The sequence below is a fragment of the Amblyraja radiata genome, chromosome 22 (genome assembly GCF_010909765.2).
Source record: "Amblyraja radiata isolate CabotCenter1 chromosome 22, sAmbRad1.1.pri, whole genome shotgun sequence".
NCBI lineage: Eukaryota > Metazoa > Chordata > Chondrichthyes > Rajiformes > Rajidae > Amblyraja > Amblyraja radiata.
Window position 1 is genome coordinate 37,517,336 of NC_045977.1, and position 22,064 is coordinate 37,539,399.

Sequence of the window (22,064 nt, forward strand, 5' to 3'; positions counted from 1 at the left end):
CAATCACCCATTCACACTAGTTCTATGTTATCCCACTTCCTCATCCATTTTCATGGATGTTGATGCTGCCTGACCCGCTGAGTTACTCCAGCACTTTGTGTCTTTTTTTTTTACAAAACCAGCATCTGCAGATCTTAGTTACCTATTTGATGTATTGATTTAGTTGCAAAGATTGCTACAGTGAGTTCATAATGGAGATATAAGAAAACATTTCCTTGGTACAATGCTTTACCGCCGTTAGTTCTACAACTGTTTTTTTGGTCCTGGGCTGTCTATTATATTTTATATTTATACAAAGAAACATAGAAATTAGGTGCAGGAGTAGGCCATTCAACCCAGCACCGTCATACAATATGATTATGGCTGATCATCCAAAATCAGTACCCTGTTATGCTTCCTGTATCCTTCAATTCCGTTAGCCCCAATTGATAAATCTAAAGGGCCTGTCCCACTATACGAGTTTACCCAAGAGCTCTCCCGGGTTTAAAAAAAAATCAAGCTCGTGATAAGTACGTTGAATGTACGTAGCCGGTACGTCGGAGCTCTGGACGTCTCTTAGCGGCTCATAACGCTAACGGCAGGTCTTCGGGAAATGCGGTAAGCTCGTGAAGACTCGTGAAGATTTTTCAACATGTTGAAAAATGTCCACGAGAGCCCCGAGTACCCATGAGCGGCTATTATCATAAATCTCTGAGTTTGAATCAGGGGAAACTCGGGAGAACTCTTTAATTACCTCGTACAGTGGGACGGGCCCTTTAATCTATCTTGAATACATCCAGTGAATTGGCCTCCACTGCAGAAACGTCACCTATCCCTTTTCTCCAGTGAGAATTCCACAGATTCACAACTCTCAGGGTGTAAAAGTTTTGCCCCAAATGGCCTACCCCTTGTTCTTAAACTGTGACCACTGGTTCTGGACATATATTTGGTTTAATATATTACATATATTTGGTTTGTGCTTAGAAACGAAAATAGCAAATAAAGAATGTGTCGGAAGGAACTGCAGATGTTGGTTTGCACTGAAGATAGACAAAATGTCTATATAAGTCAGCGGGTCAGGCATCATCTCTGGAGAACAGGAATAGGTGATGTTTCGGGTCAAGACCCTTCATCAGACTGTGAGTCGGGGGAAGGGAAACGAGATACAGAAGGTACATAGGCCAAATGAATGAAAGATATGCAAAAAGTAACAATGATGAAGGAAAGGTGGAGTCCACAATGGTCCATTGTTGGCTGTGCTGAAGGTGACAACGAGTTATACAGACAGTGAAATTCAACAGAGTGACGGTGACACTAGTGCGATGACTAGGATTGGGGGAAGGAAAGAGAGTGAGGGGATGCAAGGGTTACCTGAAGTTAGAGAAATTAATATTCATACCGCTGGGTTTTAAGCTGACTAGGCAATATATAAGGTGCAGTTCCTCCAATTTCCTTTTGTCAATGGTGGGGAGTGTGTTCTATGTGATGGACTCTTGTGCAATTTCATATGGCCTTGGGCAGAGCTGTTCCCAAACAAGCTGTGATGCAACTCGACAGTATGCTCTCTATGGTGCATCTGTAGAAGTTTATAAAAGTCGTTGAGGACATACCGAATTTTTGCACGCTCCTGAGGAAGTAGAGGTGTGGGTGTGCATTCTTGGCTGTGCCTTGCAGAATTAGGCCATTTGGCCCATCAAGTCTACTCCGCCATTGACTGATCTATCTTTCCCTTTCAACCCCACTCCCCTGCCTTCTCCCCATACCTCCTGACACCCCTACCCCGTACAATGTACTTGGTCCACGATGGTTTGTTGGTAATATTTACCCCAAAGTGCTTGGAGCTATAGGATCAGTCTACCATGGGGGACATCATGAAAGTTCAAGTGTGCCACATCAACTGGTCTGCCCTACGTATGGTCAAAAAGTAAATAAAAAATACCTGCAAAACCCTCCGCCTATATTATTTATAATTTTAATGCCAGTCATTTGGCAGCGGGTGGGATGAAATCTGACTGGGGCGACTTTTAGCTATGCCTCAGCCATAATGGGAGATGCCTCAACATACAACATACAAAAGGACTTAACCCAAAATGAATATGTTAAATGTGTCTCAGTTATTCTGAAACCACAGGTCGAAATTAACATTTACACATAAAATTATCCTAGTACAAATCTTTCCACTTATCCTTTCTCTCCTCTGTTAAAATTATCTCTAAAAACTTGGCTCATTGATCTATGAAATGATCACTCCTCCTTTTAGAACATTGAACAGTACAGCACAAGAACAGGCCCTTCGACCCACAATGTCCATGCCGAACATGATTCCAATTTAAACTCAGAGCTCTGTCCTCAAGTGATCCATATACCCCCATTCCCTGCTTTGCCATGTGCCTATCAAAAAGCATCTTAAATCCCACTCTTCTACCTGCCTCCACCACCACCCCTGGCAGCGCGTTCCAGACAATCTCCACTCTCTGTCTTACAATACGTCCCGCACATCTCCTTTAAACTTTACGGTTCTCACCTTAAAGCAACACCCTCTAGTCTTTGACACTTCCACCCTGGGATAAAGGTTCTGACTATCTATCCTACCTTTGCCTCTCATAGTTTTATATACTTCTATCAGGTCTCTCGTCAACCTCGGACATTTCAGAGAAAACTTATCTTCCTCTTTGACTCAGCTTTATGTAAAGTCGATTGAGCTTTCTGAACAGTTCAAGCCAGTAAACAGCTCTCCTCCAACATCTTAGTGTAGGATGTGTAGGAAGGAACTGTAGATGCTGGTTTACACAAAATGCTGGAGTAACTCAGCGGGTCAGACAGCATCTCTGGAGAAAAGGAAAAGGTGACGTTTCGGGTCAAGACCCTTCTCCCTCCGGCCCTTAGAATTTTTTATTTCTAACTGCTGGTGTGAGTGACATCAGCCGTCTTAACATTTCCACTCTCCTTACCTACTCTAACAAAGAATCTGAAGAAGGGTCTCGACCTCAAACGTCACCTATTCCTTTTCTCCATACTGGGGCCAAATCACAGTAGTCGACTGGAGATTGGTTCTACTGCTAAATCTGGCTACAGGCAGGATGAAAGAGAAAGTGACAACGAAGGAAAGAAGAGAAAGACATTCATTGATGTATTATCTTTCATAACCTCAGACCATGCGATTCCAAAACGGCAAAATATTTTTAAATGGAAGAAACGTGTGATCAATCCGTGTACAATATTTGCCACACTTTGAAAAGTTTAAAGAGTCAAGGCAGCACTTAATGTGCTTGCGAATTCCAATGGGAGTGAAACTTAATGGTGAAGGCAGAATCCTCCAGTTGACTGTGGCTGTAAAAATGCTGTCTTTCTTGTTTAACTATTGTCTTTGTTCAGTGTACCTTTATCAAGCCAATCTTCCCACCGTCTGCTTCTGGGTGAGAGGGGAACCTAAAACTTTATACCAGAGCTACACATTAGACAAAACTCCACTTGTGGATCAGGAGATATTAGTATTAAAGTGGAATATTACAAATTACAGCACTTTCTTCCAAGAGCAGGATTTGAGACTGTTACAGTTTATGTTAGAGTCAGTATAACGAAAGCTATCAGGTTGTTTTGCAACTAGTTATAAGTAAATTGCGCGTGGCTTTTGATATTTGTAAAACTTTAGACTTTAGAGATACAGCACGGAAACGGACCCTTCGGCCCAGCGAGTCCGTGCCGAACAGCGATCACCCCGCACACTAACACTATCCTACACCCTAAGGATAATTTACAATTTTACCGAAGCCAATTAGCGTACAAACCTGTACGTCTTTGGAGTGTGGGAGGAAAGTGGAGCGCCCGGAGAAAACCCACGGCATCACAGGGAGAACGTACAAACTACGTACAGACAACACCCGTAGTCAAAATCAAACCCGGGTCTCTTACACTGCAAGGCAGCAACTCTACCGCTGCACCACCATGCCGTCCTATCTTAAACATTCTTTAAGCTTATTTGAAAGATCATGTTTAGTTTTAAGGTTGAATATTAGTGCAAGTGTAACATTTTAATGTTAGCATTTGGAGGAATTTCAGACTGCTTACGGTTAAACGAAAGGAAGATGCAAATTATTCAATGGCTGTGGTATGGAAATTCTAACACACAGGAATGCACGAGGTTGCAGGGAGTGGTGGAGTCAGCCTGGTCCATCACAGACACAGGCCTCTCCCACCATCAAAAGCATCTACACCAGGAGCTGCCTCCAGAAGGCGGCATCTATCATCGAGGATCATCACCATCCGGGCTGTGCCCTCTTCTCACTGCTACCGTCAGGCAGGAGGTCCCACACCACCAGGTTCAGGAACAGCTACTTTCTGACAACCATTACATTTTACGAACCGACCCACACAACCCTAGTGTGTGGGAAAGAACTGGAAATGCTGGTTTAAACCGAAGATAGACACAAAAATAAAAAATGTATTAAATTTCTTTATTTATATAGCACATTTTTAGTCAACTTGCATTGACCCCAAAGTGCTTCACACAATTACATTCACACACACAGGCAAAGATGGGTGAAGTGTCTTGCCCAAGGACACAACGACAGTATGCACTCCAAGCGGGATTCGAACCAGCTACCTTCCGGTTGCCAGCCGAACACTTAGCCCATTGCACCATCTGTCGTCCCAGGATTTCCCAGGAGTAACTCACTGGGACAGGTAGCATCGCTGGAGAAAAGGAATAGGTGACGTTTCGGGTCGAGACCCTTCTTCAGGTGGACCCGAAACGTCACCTATTTCTTTTCTCCAGAGACGCTGTCTGACCCGCTGAGTTACTCCAGCTTTTTGTGTCTGTCTTCTCCACAAACCCTAATCCTATCTCGTCAAACAGAAAACTTTTCTCTGTACCTCGGTACACAGGACAATAAACTAAACTAAACACAGTCTTAGAATAAAGGGGAAACCATTTAAGACTGAGGTGAGAAAAAAAACGTTTTCACCCAGAGAGCTGTGAATTTGTGGAATTCCCTGCCACAGAGGGCAGTGAGGGCCAAATCACTGGGTGGATTTAAGAGCGAGTTAAGATAGAGCTCTAGGGGCTAGTGGAGTCAAGGGATATGGGGCGAAGGCAGGCACGGGTTATTGAATGCCATGATCACATTGAATGGTGGTGCTAGCTCGAAGGGCCGAATGGCCTCCTCCTGCACCTATTCTCTATGTTTCTAAAAACTATGAACCACCTTTTACGCGATCAAGAGTTTGGTTTCAAATCACGTCCTTCCACTAATGTCTTGTTTCGTTTCAGTCTCTTTCACTGTCATCTGATTTGTATGATGTTTGTATAAATGATATGTCATTTGGGTTTGTGCGTGCTGTCAAAATGCCTATGGTGTTGCCCCATGCAAGATTTCCATTGCAGGTCTATCTCACCATACTTGGGCATTTGCCAATAAACTCGTCAGACACAAAGCAGGTCAGACAGCATCTCTGGAGCAAAAAGGGTGGATGAGATTTCGGGTCGGGACCTTTTTTCTTGACAGTAAACTCGATTTGACTACCCTGTAAACAGAAACTATCCTTCCAAATAAACCTCATTCTCTCTACCGTAAACCTCAACCTTTTGCACTTCAATCCAGTCTACATGCAGGTCCAAGTCTCATTTTCAGTGTATTCTATAAGCATTTGTCCATTCAATGAAACCCTGTGAAATCTCATCCAGGCTTGCAACAATACATCAAAAACATCAGCCTTCCCCACAATCAACCTACGTACCTGCTTCTCTTTCCTGCTAATCGCTACCGCTAAATAAATAAAGAACTTGTACACGGTGAACATTATTGCTAACAGACCGCGGGAGAAATCTTTCTTGGTGCGAAATTATTTGCAAAGGAATCACTTCCCATTAACTTCTCCCTGTTCTATCTTTACAGATCACGTTATAAATAAACGTTGTTTTCCCCCCCTCTATCTTCGTGCCTTGTTTTTTTTTTTGCGGTGCTATCTATTTAAAAATTTGAAATGAAATTTTGACCAACTCAGTAAAACACCACTCACCTCATGTGCAGCTGAAGGGATGATGAGGGACAGTGCTCAGGTGAGTGGCAAGCAGCGAGTTTTATTCAAATTGGGTGGGGTTTAGCGACGTCAGAGCAGCCTGGCGTTGCGGGATTGACAGAGAGAAAGGAATAAAAGGAAAGGAATTCAAGTCTGTACCTCTGGACGGCGAGTTTCTGACCCCCCCCCCCCCCCCCCCCCCCCCCCCGCGGTGAATCTAACACTAAGCAACATGGTCACACAAGCGGTGGCGATGGGCTGGGCTGCATGGACGCAGAAGTCCAGCATGGAGTCAAAAGTTCACAATGCATTGCCCAGAAACTTGGCTTTTCAAGTCTTTATTCATGTTATTACAAGTTCACAAGTTATAGGGGTAGAATTAAGCCATTCGGCCCATCGAGTCCACTCTGCCATTCAATCATGGCTGATCTCTGCCTCCTAATCCCATTTCCCTGCCTTCTCCCCATAACCGTTGACACCCGTTCTAATCAAGAACTTGTCTATCCCAGCCTTAAAAATATCCACTGACCTGCCTCCACAACCCTCTGTGGCAATGAGTTCCACAGATTAACTACCCTTTGACTAAAGAAGTTCCTCCTCACCTCCTTTCTAAAAGAGCGCCCTTTAATTCTGAGACTATGAGCTCTGGTCCTAGACTCTCCCACAAGTGGAAACATCCTTTCCACATCCACTCTATCTATGCCTTTCATTATTCTGTAAATTTCAATGCCCCCCCCCCCCCCCCCCCTCTCAACCTAGAGGCCCAGTGCTGTCAAATGCTCATCATATGCTAACCCACTCATTCCTGGAATCATTCTTCCAGGAATCATCCCTATTGCCACAAGGTATACAGATTATTGCTCTAATGCTGCAACTGAATCATCCTACCACAACCAGAGCAATCATGAACTACTATCTACCTTGAAGATAGACGCAAAATGCTGGAGTAACGCAGCAGGACAGGCAGCAGCTGTCTGAAGAAGGGTCTCGTCCCAAAACGTCACCCATTCCTTCTCTCCGGAGATGCTGTGTGTCCTGCTGAGTTACTCCAGCACTTTGTGTCGATTTACAATCTATCTCGTAGGTGACCCTCAGACTCTCCTTGATCGGACTGTGTTGGCTTTACCTTGCACTAAACATTATTCATTTATCATGTACAGTGGCTTGCAAAAGTATTCATACCCCTTGAACTTTTCCACATTTTGTCACGTTACAACCACAAACGTAAATGTATTTTATTGGGATTTTATGTGATAGACCAACACAAAGTGGTGCATAATTGTGAAGTGGAAGGAAAATGATACATGGTTTTCAAATTTTTTTACAAATAAAAATCTGAAAAGTGTGGCGTGCAAAAGTATTCAGCCACCCTGAGTCAATACTTTGTAGAACCACCTTTCGCTGCAATTACAGTTGCAAGTCTTTTGGGGTATGTCTCTACCAGCTTTGCACATCTAGAGACTGAAATTTTTCCCCATTCTTCTTTGCAAAATAGCTCCAGCTCAGTCAGATTGGATGGAGAGCGTCTGTGAACAGCAATTTTCAAGTCTTGCCAGATATTCTCAATTGGATTTAGGTCTGGACTTTGACTGGGCCATTCTAACACATGAATATGCTTTGATCTAAACCATTCCATTGTAGCTCTGGCTGTATGTTTAGGGTCGTTGTCCTGCTGGAAGGTAAACCTTCGCCCCAGTCTCAAGTCTTTTGCAGACTCTAACAGGTTTTCTCCAAGATTGCCCTGTATTTGCCTCCATCCATCTTCCTATCAACTCTGACCAGCTTCCCTGTCCCTGCTGAAGAAAGCATCCCCACAGCATGATGCTGCCACCACCATGTTTCACAGTGGGGATGGTGTGTTCAGGGTGATGTGCAGTGTTAGTTTTCGCCACACATAGCGTTTTGCATTTAGGCCAAAAACTTCAATTTTGGTCTCATCTGACCAGAGCACCTTCCTCCACATGTTTGCTGTGTCCCCCACATGGCTTGTGGCAAACTGCAAACGGGACTTCTTATGGCTTTTTTTCAACAATGGCTTTCTTCTTGCCACTCTTCCATAAAGGCCCGATTTGTGGAGTGCACGACTAATAGTTGTCCTGTGGACAGATTCTCCCACCTGAGCTGTGGATCTCTGCAGCTCCTCCAGAGTTACCATGGGCCTCTTGGCTGCTTCTCTGATCAATGCTTTCCTTGCCCGGCCTGTCAGTTTAGGTGGACGGCCATGTCTTGGTAGGTTTGCAGTTGTGCCATACTCTTTCCATTTTCGGATGATGGATTGAACAGTGCTCCGTGAGATGTTCAAAGCTTGGGATATTTTTTTATAACCTAACCCTGCTTTAAACTTCTCCACAACTTTATCCCTGACCTGTCTGGTGTGTTCCTTGGGCTTCATGATGCTGTTTGTTCACTAATGTTCTCTAACAAACCTCTGAGGCCTTCACAGAACAGCTGTATTTATACTGAGATTAGATAATAATAATAATAATAATAATAATAATAATATCTTTTATTGTCATTGCACGTCAGTGCAACGAGATTTAGTGTGCAGCTCCACTGATGTACAAGAAAGGTAAATAAATACAATACATAAATAAGCAAGCTGAATTGATTGACGTGACCATCTGAGGGAGACTGTCCAAAGGGGGTGGGTGGGGGGGCACTCATTAGGGCCGGTTCAGAGCCGCTATAGCTCCTGGGATAAAACTGTTCCTGAGTCTGGAGGTTCGGGCGTAGAAGGCCTTGTAACGTCTGCCGGAGGGAAGTAGTTGAAACAGACCGTGGCAGGGGTGTGATGAGCCCTTATGGATGCTGAGGGCCTTCCTGAGGCACCGCGTGTGGTAGATGCCCTCCAAGGCTGGTAGCTCTGTCCCGATGATCCGCTGCGCTCTGTTGACGACGTGCTGAAGAGCTCTCCTCTCCGCTTCCGTGCAGCTGAGATACCACAAAGAGATGTCATACGTTAGTATGCTCTCTGTGGTGCAGCGGTAGAACGTTGTCAGCAGCTGTTGGGGCAGACCAGTCTTTTTTAATGTCCTCAGGAAGAACAGTCGTTGCTGTGCCTTCTTGACCAGCGCGGCGGTGTTTGTGGACCATGTGAGGTCTTCTGAAAAGTGAGTGCCCAGAAACTTAAAGCTGGACACTCTCTCCACACTTTCCCCGTAAATGGAGATTGGGGCGTATTCTCCAGAATGGGACCTCCTGAAGTCAATAATCAGCTCCTTGGTCTTGGAGGTGTTTAGTGCCAAGTTGTTATTGGCGCACCAGACCGCCAGGTTCTGCACCTCCGCTCTGTATTTTGTTTCATCACCGTTGGTGATCAGCCCAATCACTGTTGTGTCGTCTGCAAACTTCACGATGGTGTTGGTGTCGAATGCAGGGACACAGTCGTGAGTGAAGAGGGAGTAGAGCATGGGGCTTAGTACACAGCCCTGTGGTGTGCCGGTGCTCAGGGTGATGGTGGAGGACAGGTGCGGGCCCAGTCTCACTGCCTGCGGTCGCTCCGTGAGAAAGTTCAGGATCCAAGCGCATATCGGTGAGCTGAGGCCTAGCTGGTGGAGTTTGGTGGTGAGCTTGGTGGGGATGACCGTATTGAATGCAGAGCTATAGTCAATGAAGAGCATCCTCACATACGTGCCCTGTCTGTCCAGGTGAGTCAGGACAGTGTGAAGGGCCAGAGAGATGGCATCCTCTGTCGATCTATTTGCCCTGTATGCAAATTGATGGGAGTCCAGTGAGGCAGGGATGCTGGATTTAATATGGGAGAGGACCAGCCTTTCGGAGCACTTCATAGGGATTGGAGTCAGGGCAACCGGCCGGTAGTCGTTGAGGTTGGTGATTTTGGACTTTTTCGGCACCGGCACTATGGTGGCTGTTTTCAGGCACTTGGGGACCGTTGCCAGAGATAGAGATAGAATTGAAGATTCTCGTGAATACCTCTGCCAGCTGTCCAGCACAGTCCTTTAATACTCTTCCCTGGACTCCATCCGGGCCTGCAGCCTTGCGTGGATTGATCCTACGCAGAGCGCACTGTACCTCCTGAGTGCTCAGTGTTAAGGCCTGTCCCTCCGCAATGGCCGGGGTTATTCCACACCTGGTGGTGTTGCCAGTTTCGAACCGGGCAAAGAAGGTGTTTAGTTCGTTGGCCAGTGTGATATCACCGTGGGGGCAGGCAGGGCTGCTCTTGTAGTCAGTGATGTCCCTGACACCCTGCCACATGCTTCTGGTGTCCGCGGTATTGAAGTGGTCTTCTACCCTTTGCCTGTGGATGACTTTGAACTTTTTTATGCCTTTGTTCAGGTTCAACCTGGCCGCACTGTAAGCACCCTTAGCAGATCCTGAACCTCCTTGTTCATCCAGGGTTTCCGGTTTGGGAACATCTCTATTTTCTTGTCCACTGTGACAGTCTCCACACAGCAGTTGATGTAGGAGAGCACAGTGGATGTGTACTCCTCCAAGTCTATCTCTGTACCACTGGTAGCCTGTTGTGCAAACAGGTCCCAGTCGGTGCGATCAAAGCAGTCCTGGAGTTGTAGGGTGGCGTCCTCGGGCCATATTTTGACCGTCCTTATTGCAGGTTTGGTCTTGCGGATGAGGGGTTTGTATGCAGGCAGTAGAAACAGTGAGAGGTGATCGGATTGTCCCAGGGATGGGCAGGGGAGAGCTCTGTATGCGTCCTTGATGTTGGTGTACACTTTATCCAACGTGTTTGAGCCCCTGGTAGGGCACTGCACATGCTGGTGGAATTTGCGGAGTGTGGCACGTAGGTCGACCTGGTTAAAGTCCCCTGCAACAATGAAGGCACCGTCGGGGTGAGCATCCTGCTGCTTACTGATGGCCGAGTGCAGCTGTGCTAGTGCTAGGTTAGCATTAGCCTGTGGTGGGATGTATATGGCCATGATGATAACCACAGTAAACTCCCGAGGCAGGTAAAACTGTCTACATTTAAGCAGTAGGTATTCCAGGTCAGGGGAACAGTAGCTCTCTATTGCAGTGTGGTTGGTACACACAAGTGGACTCTATTTACTAATTAGGTGACTTCTGAAGGCAATTGGTTGCACTGGATTTTATTTAGGGGTATCAGAGTAAAGGGGGCTGAATACTTTTGCACGCCACACTTTTCAGTTTTTTATTTGTAAAAAAAGTTGAAAACCATGTATCATTTTCCTTCCACTTCACAATTATGCGCCACTTTGTGTTGGTCTATCACATAAAATCCCAATAAAATACATTTACGTTTGTGGTTGTAACGTGACAAAATGTGGAAAAGTTCAAGGGGTATGAATACTTTTGCAAGCCACTGTATCTATACACTGTAAATGGCTCATTAGTAATCATGTATTGTCTTTCCGCTGACTGGTTAGCACCCAACAAAAGCTTTTCACTCTACATCGGTACACGGGACAATAGACTAAACTGAAGTTCCGCTTTTGAAATTTCTTGCTGAAACTTAGCTCCAAGTGTGTACAGTTCTTTAGTCAGAGGGTGGCGAATCTGTGGAATTCTTTGCCACAAAAGGCAGAGTTCAAGACATTGGGTATTTTTAAGGCGGAGATAGATGGAGCGCATCAAAGGTTACGGGGAGAAGGCAAAATAATGGGATTGGATCAGAAGGAGTTTCATCCCAGAGGCCATTAGGACTGTAAACTCTTATCTCACCAGGGACTAACTTACTGTACCAATTTACTGTTGTGTTGTGTCTTTTTAAAATTGCTGTTTTTTTCTCACAAATATGTAATTACTGATTCTGTTCTATTCTGTTTTGTAGGGGTTTTTTTGCACAATCCGCAAGCATTGCCACTTTTCATTTCACTGCACATCTCGTATGCGTATGTGACAAATAAACTTGACTTGACTTGACTTGAGATACACCGACTTAGAAACTCCATTTTTGCACCTCAATTTAAGAAGGCATGCAAAGAAAAGCCTGGGATCTATAGACTGGTATGCCTAACTGAAAGTTACTGGAGAGGATTCTGAGGGATAATACTGTATATACATGCATCTGGGAAGACTGAGGATCATTAAGGATTATCAACATGGTTTTGTGTGTTAGAATATGATTACGTTTTTCGGAGAAGTAACCAAGAAGGTTGATGAGGGCAGGCCATAGACATAGTCTCTATGGACTTCAGCAAGGCCTTTGATAAGGTCCTGCATGGTAGGATGCTCTGGAAGGTTAGATCACATGGTGTCCAGAAAGAGTTAGATGACTGTATACAAAATTGGATTCAAGTATTGGTGGAAGAGTGTTTTTCAGACTGAAAGCCTGTGAGTACTGGTGTGCTTCAGGGATCAGAGCTGGGCCCATTGCAGTTTGTCATCCACATCAACAATTTGGATGAAAATATATAAGGCATGATAGTAAGTTTGAAGATGACACCAAAATAGACAAAGACGGAAATCAAGAATTACAGCAGGCTCTTGTTCATCTGAGCATATAGCTGAAGGAATGGCTAATAAGAGTTTAATTCAGATAAGTCTGAGGTAATGCATTTTGAGAAGTGTCACAAGGGCAGTGGAGGGCAGGGCTCTGGGGAGTGTTGTGGAACAGAGGGATCTTGAAGTATATGAAAGAGGGGCCATGGGTAGATGAAGTGGTCAAGAAGTAAAAAGGTGAAAGGTATTTCTACTTGTCAATTAATTAGTTATTAGAGAACAATTGGTTTATTTTACCTTTGTTGTTTCCCCAGATTGCATCGAAAGAGTGCCTGGATAGAGTGGATGTGGAGAGGGTGTTTCCACCAGCGAGAAGAAGGTCACCCATTCCTACTCTTCAGAGATGCTTCCTGTCCCACGAAAGCAAAAAACGTAATTTCTTAGAAATTAATTTGTAAGCTAGCTGAGAATGTGAAGGGCAGCACCTGACAAACACAGAGGTGTAAAATGTCGGAGAGTTTCCCCAAGGGAACTCTGAAGCAACAAAGGATTGGCTGCTGTAATAATGTTACTTAAGGTCACTTCTCTAAGATTCGGAATTCCTTTACAAGATCCTGCCGTAGAGTGGGAGAAGATTCGAATCAATAATCTCCTCAAGTGCTCTCTTGCATTTGTCTGGATTTCAGGCACCTGCACTAAACACCACTTAAAGTCATAGAGTCATACTCTATGGAACAGGCCCCTTGGCCCAACTTGCCCACGCCGGCCAACATTTCCCACCAGTGTCACCTGACTGCGTTTGGCCCATATCCCTCTAAACCTACCCTATCCATGTACCTGTCTAAATGTTTCTTAAACGTTGCGATAGTACCTGCCTCAGCTATCTCCTCCGGCAGCTTCTTGCAACAGTTCACTGTCCGTACCCTGCGTTCCACACTGCCCGCCATGTGCTGGCACCACCAGGCCCACGCTCTGACTCTGACACTCCCGCGATTCAGGCAATCTATCCTTTCCATGATTTTATAAACCTCTGTAAGGTCATTCCTCAGTTTCCTATCTTGCAGTGACAGTAAATCCAGCTGAAAAAATCTCTCGATATAATTGCAAACCTCCATTCTCGGCAGCATACTGTGCATCTCTCTGTTGTAGCCCCATCCACCCTGCAGTGTGGTGACCAGAAATGTACACAATGCTTTAAGCGCATTCCATCTTATGTTTTTTACATCTTATATCCCAACTCAAGGAAGAAACTAAAAGCTGGAGTAACTCAGCGGGTCAGACAGCATCCCTGGTGAAAAGCAATAGGTGACATTTTGAGGCGAGACCCTTCTGAGCCTATTCCTTTTATCCAGAGATGCTGCCCGACCCGCTGAGTTACTCCAGCACTTTGTGTCTCTTTTGGTAGGATAACATAGAACTGGTGTGAACAGTTGATGGATCGATGGTTGGCATGGATCTGGTGGGCTGTAGGGTCTGTTTCAACTCTGTATCCCTAAATGATGTCTCGCTGTTAAATGTTTTAAAATTACTTTAGCTGAAACTTCGATATTTTGTTCTCGGAACCTTTATTATAAATGAATACCGAAAGTGTGCTGCACTGAAGTACAAATAAATTACACAACCCCCCTTTTGTTTTCAGGCCACCACCTTATTCTTTGTTGAATACTTTCTTCCCGCCAAACCCTGCCAAACCTGATTATCTAGTTTGTTGCATCCTTGTTTTACACAATAACGCTGGTGAAAGTTCTCATTCTGATGCTGAGGTTTAAGGAATGATTTTTAAAGTCAGTCTTCCTTTTTTCTGTTCGCAGGTAATAATTTTTTATCATAATGCAAACTTTCGGAATGTCATCTGAATCGCCCAGACACAAGCAAAATTTAAACAATGTTATTTATATTAATATCAAAAAAGATATGTTGCAGAAAAATAAAATGTTACTGGTTCTTGAAATACAGTGCTCTCTTGCAGTGAGAGGTGATCGGATCCAAGCGCATATCGGTGAGCTGAGGCCTAGCTGGTGGAGTTTGGTGGTGAGCTTGGTGGGGATGAATGCAGAGCTATAGTCAATGAAGAGCATCCTCACATACGTTCCCTGTCTGTCCAGGTGAGTCAGGACAGTGTGAAGGGCCAGAGAGATGGCATCCTCTGTCGATCTATTTGCCCAGTATGCAAATTGATGGGAGTCCAGTGAGGCAGGGATGCTGGATTTAATATGGGAGAGGACCAGCCTTTCGAAGCACTTCATAGGGATTGGAGTTAGGGCAACCGGGCGATAGTCGTTGAGGTTGGTGATTTTGGACTTTTTCGGCACCGGCACTATGGTGGCTGTTTTCAGGCACTTGGGGACCGTTGCCAGAGATAGAGATAGAATTGAAGATTCTCGTGAATACCTCCGCCAGCTGTCCAGCACAGTCCTTTAATACTCTTCCCTGGACTCCATCCGGGCCTGCAGCCTTGCGTGGATTGATCCTACGCAGAGCGCACTGTACCTCCTGAGTGCTCAGTGTTAAGGCCTGTCCCTCCGCAATGGCCAGGGTTATTCCACACCTGGTGGTGTTGCCAGTTTCGAACCGGGCAAAGAAGGTGTTTAGTTCGTTGGCCAGTGTGATATCACCGTGGGGGCAGGCGGGGCTGCTCTTGTAGTCAGTGATGTCCCTGACACCCTGCCACATGCTTCTGGTGTCCGCGGTATTGAAGTGGTCTTCTACCCTTTGCCTGTGGATGACTTTGACCTTTTTTATGCCTTTGTTCAGGTTCGACCTGGCCGCACTGTAAGCAGAAGTGTCCCTGGATTTAGAGGCATTGTTGCGTGCCCTTAGCAGATCCTGAACCTCCTTGTTCATCCAGGGTTTCCGGTTTGGGAACATCTTTATTTGCTTGTCCACTGTGACAGTCTCCACACAGCAGTTGATGTAGGAGAGCACAGTGGATGTGTACTCCTCCAAGTCTATCTCTGTACCACTGGTAACCTGTTGTGCAAACAGGTCCCAGTCGGTGCGATCAAAGCAGTCCTGGAGTTGTAGGGTGGCGTCCTCGGGCCATATTTTGACCGTCCTTATTGCAGGTTTGGTCTTGCGGATGAAGGGTCTGTATGCAGGCAGTAGAAACAGTGAGAGGTGATCGGATTGTCCCAGGGATGGGCAGGGGAGAGCTCTGTATGCGTCCTTGATGTTGGTGTACACTTTATCCAACGTGTTTGAGCCCCTGGTAGGGCACTGCACATGCTGGTGGAATTTGCGGAGTGTGGCACGTAGGTCGACCTGGTTAAAGTCCCCTGCAACAATGAAGGCACCGTCGGGGTGAGCATCCTGCTGCTTACTGCTGGCCGAGTGCAGCTGAGCTAGTGCTAGGTTAGCATTAGCCTGTGGTGGGATGTATATGGCCATGATGATAACCACAGTAAACTCCCGAGGCAGGTAAAACGGCCTACATTTAAGCAGTAGGTATTCCAGGTCAGGGGAACAGTAGCTCTCTATTGCAGTGTGGTTGGTACACACAAGTGGACTCTATTTACTAATTAGGTGACTTCTGAAGGCAATTGGTTGCACTGGATTTTATTAAGGGGTATCAGAGTAAAGGGGGCTGAATACTTTTGCACGCCACACTTTTCAGTTTTTTATTTGTAAAAAAAGTTGAAAACCATGTATCATTTTCCTTCCACTTCACAATTATGCGCCACTTTGTGTTGGTCTATCACATAAAATCCCAATAAAATACATTTACGTTTGTGGTTGTAACGTGACAAAATGTGGAAAGGTTCAAGGGGTATGAATACTTTTGCAAGCCACTGTATCTATACACTGTAAATGGCTCATTAGTAATCATGTATTGTCTTTCCGCTGACTGGTTAGCACCCAACAAAAGCTTTTCACTCTACATCGGTACACGGGACAATAGACTAAACTGAAGTTCCGCTTTTGAAATTTCTTGCTGAAACTTAGCTCCAAGTGTGTACAGTTCTTTAGTCAGAGGGTGGCGAATCTGTGGAATTCTTTGCCACAGAAGGCAGAGTTCAAGACATTGGGTATTTTTAAGGCGGAGATAGATGGAGAGCATCAAAGGTTACGGGGAGAAGGCAAAATAATGGGATTGGATCAGAAGGAGTTTCATCCCAGAGGCCATTAGGACTGTAAACTCTTATCTCACCAGGGACTAACTTACTGTACCAATTTATTGTTGTGTGTCTTTTTAAAATTGCTGTTTTTTTCTCACAAATATGTAATTACTGATTCTGTTCTATTCTGTTTCGTAGGGTTTTTTTTTGCACAATCCGCTGGCATTGCCACTTTTCATTTCACTGCACATCTCGTATGCGTATGTGACAAATAAACTTGACTTGACTTGAGATACACCGACTTAGAAACTCCATTTTTGCACCTCAATTTAAGAAGGCATGCAAAGAAAAGCCTGGGATCTATAGACTGGTATGCCTAACTGAAAGTTACTGGTGAGGATTCTGAGGGATAATACTGTATATACATGCATTTGGGAAGACTGAGGATCATTAAGGATTATCAACATGGTTTTGTGTGTTAGAATATGATTACGTTTTTCGGAGAAGTAACCAAGAAGGTTGATGAGGGCAGGCCATAGACATAGTCTCTATGGACTTCAGCAAGGCCTTTGATAAGGTCCTGCATGGTAGGATGCTCTGGAAGGTTAGATCACATGGTGTCCAGAAAGAGTTAGGTGACTGCATACAAAATTGGATTCAAGTATTGGTGGAACAGTGTTTTTCAGACTGAAAGCCTGTGAGTACTGGTGTGCTTCAGGGATCAGAGCTGGGCCCATTGCAGTTTGTCATCCACATCAACAATTTGGATGAAAATATATAAGGCATGATAGTAAGTTTGAAGATGACACCAAAATAGACAAAGACGGAAATCAAGAATTACAGCAGGCTCTTGTTCATCTGAGCATATAGCTGAAGGAATGGCTAATAAGAGTTTAATTCAGATAAGTCTGAGGTAATGCATTTTGAGAAGTGTCACAAGGGCAGTGGAGGGCAGGGCTCTGGGGAGTGTTGTGGAACAGAGGGATCTTGAAGTATATGAAAGAGGGGCCATGGGTAGATGAAGTGGTCAAGAAGTAAAAATGTGAAAGGTATTTCTACTTGTCAATGAATTAGTTATTAGAGAACAATTGGTTTATTTTACCTTTGTTGTTTCCCCAGATTGCATCGAAAGAGTGCCTGGATAGAGTGGATGTGGAGAGGGTGTTTCCACCAGCGGGAAGAAGGTCACCCATTCCTACTCTTCAGAGATGCTTCCTGTCCCACTGAGTTACTCCAGCAATTAGTGTCTATCTTCAGTTTAAACCAACATCTGCAGTTCCTTCCTACACATCAAAAAAGATCTGGGTGTGGAAAGCAAAAAAACTGAATGCTGAAGAAATTGGAAATTTACACAAAAAGTGCTGGAAGTACGTTCCGCTAACCTTTTTTCTGCAATGTTACTTTTGTTTTTAATATATAGATAATGTCATTTAAATATAAATAATGCCATTTGAATCGTCACAGATCGTGCAGCATCTGTACATACAGGAACAGTAAATTATTTCAGGTTTTGACTTTTCACCTGCACAAGGAAAAGTTGTAAAACAGGAATTTTAGATTATGAAATATAATATCAACATTTTTGTTTTCATTTTTGAAAGGCTTTACTTTGTTTAAATATTTGTTCTGATGTGTAAAGGTCCATGACGTGCTCTGAGCAGATTATACTGTATTTCAAGAACCAGTAACATTTTATTTTTCTGCAACATATCTTTTTTGATATTAATATAAATAACATTATTTAAATTTTGCTTGTGTCTGGGCGATTCAGATGACATTCCGAAAGTTTGCATTATGATAAAAAATTATTACCTGCGAACAAAAAAAAGGAAGACTGACTTTAAAAATCATTCCTTAAACCTCAGCATCAGAATGAGAACTTTCACCAGCGTTATTGTGTAAAACAAGGATGCAACAAACTAGATAATCAGGTTTGGCAGGGTTTGGCGGGAAGAAAGTATTCAACAAAGAGTCATAAGGTGGTGGCCTGAAAACAAAAGGGGGGTTGTGTAATTTATTTGTACTTCAGTGCAGCACACTTTCGGTATTCATTTATAATAAAGGTTCCGAGAACAAAATATCGAAGTTTCAGCTAAAGTAATTTTAAAACATTTAACAGCAAGACATAATTTAGGATACAGAGTTGAAACAGACCCTACAGCCCACCAGATCCATGCCAACCATCAATCCGTCAACTGTTCACACCAGTTCTATGTTATCCTACCAAAAGAGACACAAAGTGCTGGAGTAACTCAGCGGGTCGGGCAGCATCCCTGAGGAACATGAAGATGTAACGATTTGGGTTGGGAACCTTCTACAGACGTTGGGTTTGAAGACGGATCCTGACCTGAATTGTCACGAGTCATGTTGTCTGAAGATGCCACCTGACCCGCTGTAAACCAACATCTGCATCTGTCCACACTAGTATGTTATTACATTTCTCATCCACTCCGTACACACCAGAGGGCCAATTAGCCTACAAACCCACACATTTTTGGGGAGTGGGAGGAAACCGGAGCAACGGGAGGAAACCAAAGGGTTCACAGGGAGAACGTGCAAACTCCACACAGACAGCACTGGAGGTCAGGATCAAAGCCGGATCTCTGGCACTGTGAGGTCACAGCTCTACCCGCTGTGTCGGAGATAAATTCATAAGTGATTGGAGCAGAATTAAGCCATTTGGCCCATCGTCTACTGTACCATTCAATCATAGCTGATATATTTTTTCCATCAACCCCATTCTCCTGCCTTCTCTCCATAACCCCTGAAACCGGTACAAATCAAGATCTGGAAGGTTTGATACATGAGATTTAATCATGGCAAAGCGAGGTCAGGGGAGATCAACCTGTGGGTGGACCCACAGCATAAATGGCAGCGACCTTAAGATCGTTGATTTACAGAGGCTCCTTATGGAGCAAGACCATAACGCCCAAAACGTGGCAACACTAATGGATATGGTAGTGAGAAGACATTTCCATGCTTTTAAACGCTTGCCTTTATTAGGCTAAGGCCTTGAGTAGGGGAAATGTGTCGGAAGGAACTGCAGATGCTGGTTTAAACCAAAGATAGACACAAAATGCTGGAGTAACTCAGCGGGTCTGGCAGCATCTCTGGATAAAAGGAATAGGCTCAGAAGGGTCTCGCCTCAAAATGTCACCTATTGCTTTTCACCAGGGATGCTGTCTGACCCGCTGAGTTACTCCAGCTTTTAGTTTCTTCCTTGAGTTGGGATATAAGATGTAAAAAACATAAGATGGAATGCGCTTAAAGCATTGTGTACATTTCTGGTCACCACACTGCAGGGTGGATGGGGCTACAACAGAGAGATGCACAGTATGCTGCCTAGAATGGAGGTTTGCAATTATATCGAGAGATTTTTTCAGCTGGATTTACTGTCAATGCAAGATAGGAAACTGAGGAATGACCTTACAGAGGTTTATAAAATCATGGAAAGGATAGATTGCCTGAATCGCGGGAGTGTCAGAGTCAGAGCGTGGGCCTGGTGGTGCCAGCACATGGCGGGCAGTGTGGAACGCAGGGTACGGACAGTGAACTGTTGCGAGAAGCTGCCGGAGGAGATAGCTGAGGCAGGTACTATCGCAACGTTTAAGAAACATTTAGACAGGTACATGGATAGGGTAGGTTTAGAGGGATATGGGCCAAACGCAGTCAGGTGACACTGGTGGGAAATGTTGGCCGGCGTGGGCAAGTTGGGCCAAGGGGCCTGTTCCATAGAGTATGACTCTATGACTTTAAGTGGTGTTTAGTGCAGGTGCCTGAAATCCAGACAAATGCAAGAGAGCACTTGAGGAGATTATTGATTCGAATCTTCTCCGACTCTACGGCAGGATCTTGTAAAGGAATTCCGAATCTTAGAGAAGTGACCTTAAGTAACATTATTACAGCAGCCAATCCTTTGTTGCTTCAGAGTTCCCTTGGGGGAAAATCTCCGACACTTTACACCTCTGTGTTTGTCAGGTGCTGCCCTTCACATTCTCAGCTCGCTTACAAATTAATTTCTAAGAAATTACGTTTTTTGCTTTCGTGTGAAAATTCATGCTGCAGGACAGTACGATGGCACAGCTGGTAGAACATCTGCCTCACAGTGCCAGGGACCCGGGTTCGATCCCGACCTCAGGTGATGTCTGTGGGTGAAACGTCACCGATCCATGTTCTCCAGAGATGCTGCCTGAGCCGCTGAGTTACTCCGGCACTTTGTGCCTTGATATCCAGAAAGGAGATGGTGCTTTTAGGTCCCAATGTATTGAAAATGTTCCCCCACAAGCTGTCAAAGGTATGTCGTGTACAGCAGCAGAGTTGGTAGAGCTGCTGCCTTAATGCTCCAGAGAACCTGGCCCCATACTGACCTTGGGGAACGTCTGTGTGGAGTTTGCACGTTCTCTCTGTGACCACTTTTTCTCACAGAGAGTGGTGTCTGTGGAATTCTCAGCCTCAGAGGGCGGTGGAGGCAGGTTCTCTGGATGCTTTCAAGAGAGAGCTAGATAGGGCTCTTAAAAATAGCGGAGTCAGGGGATATGGGGAGAAGGCAGGAACGGGATACTGATTGGGGATGATCAGCCATGATCACATTGAATGGCGGTGCTGGCTCGAAGGGCCAAATGGCCTACTCCTGCACCTATTGTCTATTGTCTGTTGTCTATTGACCACGTGGGTTTCCTCCGGGTGCTCCAGATTCCTCAAACAGCCCAAAGACGTGCAGGTTTATAGGTTAATTGGCATTTGTAAATTGACCCTAATGTGTAGGGAGTGGATGCAAAAGTGGGATAGCATAGAACTAGTATGAATGGATGATCATCGTGGACTCAGTAGGCCGAAGGGCCCATTTCCACGTTGTATCTATAAAGAACTAAAGGTAAAAAGAATGTTAATACACCTTGCAAGCAACATGGACTGGTCATGATTTTTCTTTTCTTTTTTGACCACACCATTCTTATCAAGATATCCAAAATATTCCTATTTAATTCTGATGTCACACATTGTTACCTACTCATTAATCACTAATTACAATGTGCTCACAAAACATTGACTCAGTTGGGATGTTTTACACCATCGGGACAGATAAGCAAAAGGATTTGAGTATAGCAGCAGGGAGGTTCTACTGCAGTTGTACAGGGTCTTGGTGAGACCACACCTGGAGTATTGCGTACAGTTTTGGTCTCCAAATCTGAGGAAGGACATTATAGCCATAGAGGGAGTGCAGACAAGGTTCACCAGACTGATTCCTGGGATGTCAGGACTTTCATATGAAGAAAGACTGGATAGAATTGGCTTATACTCGCTAGAATTTAGGAGATTGAGAGGGGATCTTATAGAAACGTACAAAATTCTTATGGGGTTGGACAGGCTAGATGCAGGAAGATTGTTCCCGATGTTGGGGAAGTCCAGGACAAGGGGTCACAGCTTAAGGATAAGGGGGAAATCCTTTAGGACCGAGATGAGAAGAAACTTTTTCACACAGAGAGTGGTGAATCTCTGGAACTCTCTGCCACAGAGGGTAGTTGAGGCCAGTTCATTGGCTATATTTAAGAGGGAGTTAGATGTGGCCCTTGTGGCTAAAGGGATTAGGGGGTATGGAGAGAAGGCAGGTACGGGATACTGAGTTGGATGATCAGCCAT

General features: G+C 44.7%; 1 protein-coding gene across 1 annotated transcript in view; it reads right to left on the reverse strand.

Annotated features, from left to right (window-relative positions):
- The window catches only part of LOC116985444, a 38,447-nt gene extending 32,418 nt beyond the window's left edge, over nucleotides 1-6,029 (reverse strand). Inside the window, exon 1 of the mRNA XM_033040234.1 lies at nucleotides 5,998-6,029. The gene's annotated coding sequence lies outside the window, so the exon portion shown is untranslated. The remainder of the gene's footprint in view (nucleotides 1-5,997) is intronic.
- Nucleotides 6,030-22,064: the final 16,035 nt, after the last annotated feature.